This window comes from Cuculus canorus, chromosome 20 (assembly GCF_017976375.1).
Source record: "Cuculus canorus isolate bCucCan1 chromosome 20, bCucCan1.pri, whole genome shotgun sequence".
Taxonomy (NCBI): Eukaryota; Metazoa; Chordata; class Aves; order Cuculiformes; family Cuculidae; genus Cuculus; species Cuculus canorus.
This window is the reverse complement of record NC_071420.1, coordinates 7,460,622-7,462,987: the sequence shown is the minus strand read 5'-3', so window position 1 is coordinate 7,462,987 and position 2,366 is coordinate 7,460,622.

Here is a 2,366-nt window from a genome sequence, read left to right as displayed (position 1 = left end):
CACCACTGTGTCTCTTTTCTTTTTATTTTTTTTTCTTTTTTTTCTTTTTTTTTTTTTTTTTTAATTATTAAATAAAAGATTAGAAAAGAAAAAAAAAACCAACAAAACAAAAAGCTGAAACCAAAAGGTGTGGCAGCACTGTGATGGGCTGTATGTCTGCCGAGGTGCGTGGGGTGGTGCTCCCAATGGTTGGGGGGCGGTCAGCCCTGGTGGATGTGGGGTCTGCTGGGGGGATGACACACTGCCAGCGTCCTCGGGGCATGGCTTGACTTCAGTCCCCACCTAAATTCTGAGCACTTCAGAATTAAATCTGTGGATCTGGGACTTCTCTTTCCCAAACCCTCCCCACTTGGGCAGCCTGATCAAGATCTGTGGTCAGGGATCAGGTGATGCTGCAGCCCCATCCTCACTGTCCCCATGCCTCAGTTTCCCTAGCAGGCAAGCTATGGTGGTGTGCCGTGTTTTGAAAGCCTCTTTAAAGGGTTTGTCAATTTTGGACTATGAAAAATTCCTCCCCTGAGTGGGCTTAAAACTTATCTGATAGCTCTATGCTGATTTTATATATACATATATATATATATGGGGGAATTGAGATGTGCTCAAAGGCCAGGCAGCTGATGTAGTTAGGTTTTACTGTGCCCCGTTATCTAAAGGACCCAGGTCTGGCTGAAAGAACCGCTGAGCTGATAGCAGCTCTGAACAGTAAAATTAATACAGCCAATTTCTCTGCTTGGAACTGCCAAAGCTCCTCATTAAATTAGCATATATGAATATTTGTTAAAAAAGAAAAAAAAAAAAAGTGTAGTGGAGAAAGGTAAGAAAAGTGTATAATAAAATTTTATAATCATAAGAAGACACGGCAGTGCCTGACTCCCGGTCCATGAGCACATCCTGGGGGCTGCAGAGGGAGAGTGGGCGGAGGAGGAACGCAGACCCACAGGGGTTGGGGCCAAGGTTATAAAGCCCTCCCTTCTTCAGGCTGCTTTCTGCCAGCTCCCCGAGCAGCACTGGCTGCTCGCCCGTTGCATCCCCCCAGAGCTTGATGGCTTGTAGTCTGGCCCAAGGTTTGACACCGAGTATCAGTAGCGGTTTTCCAGCCCATCACTTCCCATTTCAGCTGATGGATCGGAGTTGGATCTCCAAGAGCACTTGGGAAGGCAGCACCCATGGACCAGGGGAGCCTGAGTTATTTGCAGGAGCTGATGATGCTCGCAGTCTTATGCATCCCCAGCTTGTGTCCTACCACCACCTCAGCTCTGCCAGCAATGCAACCTCCCGGGATGGTGAGGTACTGAGTGAGGGGTAACGAGGAGGGCAAGAGACCTGAGCAGGTTAGCTTTGCTCCTGAATGAAGAGAGCAAAACCTTATATATAGCGATATAGCTATCTATTTATTGATATATAAATATGTATATATTTATACTTCATACATATGTATATATTTATACTTTCTACATATATATATATGTGCATATATAATATGTGTATGCGTGTATATATATATATAAAAATATGGATGTGTGTAGTCCCTGTATGGATTGATAGAAAGGGCTTTGTCCAGGTGCAAGAGCCCATGTGTGCGTGTATGCGCATACAGACACCTACACACACACTCCCCAGAAATCCAAACACAACTTGCCCCGAGTGTCACCCACCATCCCAGCCCTCCAACATCCTCCCTAGGCATTAGGAGGAGGAGGAGGGAAGCAGCTCACCAATAGTTTATGTGGGCTCCTGATGCCCTTGAAGCCTTTCAGCAAACACGGCAGGCGAAACACGGGGAGCAAACCCCAGGAAAATGGCAAGGGCTCCACTGGTGCCTGGTCCCTTCCCAGCTGGTCCTCTTCACTCCTACTACTGCAATCCTATTGTTTTCCCATCAAGTATGACCAGCTGGGTCATGGAATTAAGGAAAAGACCCAAAAGAGCGGTTGGAAATGGTGCAATTTAGGCTGCCGACCACCCTTGCTGTGGGGGTTGGCAGCATCCTCTGGGACAAGCCACCAGCGTCCCAGCACACAGCTAGGCTGGAACTGGCACCTTATTGCTTCAGATCCTGTTAAGTAAAACCCCACCGAGCAGCTAAATCTTACTGAATGAAAAAAAAAAAAGAGGAGAAAATAGTTAAAAAGACGCCGCTATTCCGGCTCCCCTCTCACGCTGCCCTCTGTTTATTCTCCGCTGCTCTTTCCTGTTTAGCGGTTTACTATCTGCTCCCTGCAGGCAGAGAGAAATTTGCATTTTAATGTAATACTGTGAGGCTGCACGAACCACCTGTGAGGAGGAGGCAGAGCTGGGGACAAGCACCTCTGCACCCCGACAGATGCCAGCCCCCCTTCCAACCTCGTCACCTTCCCAAGAACCCA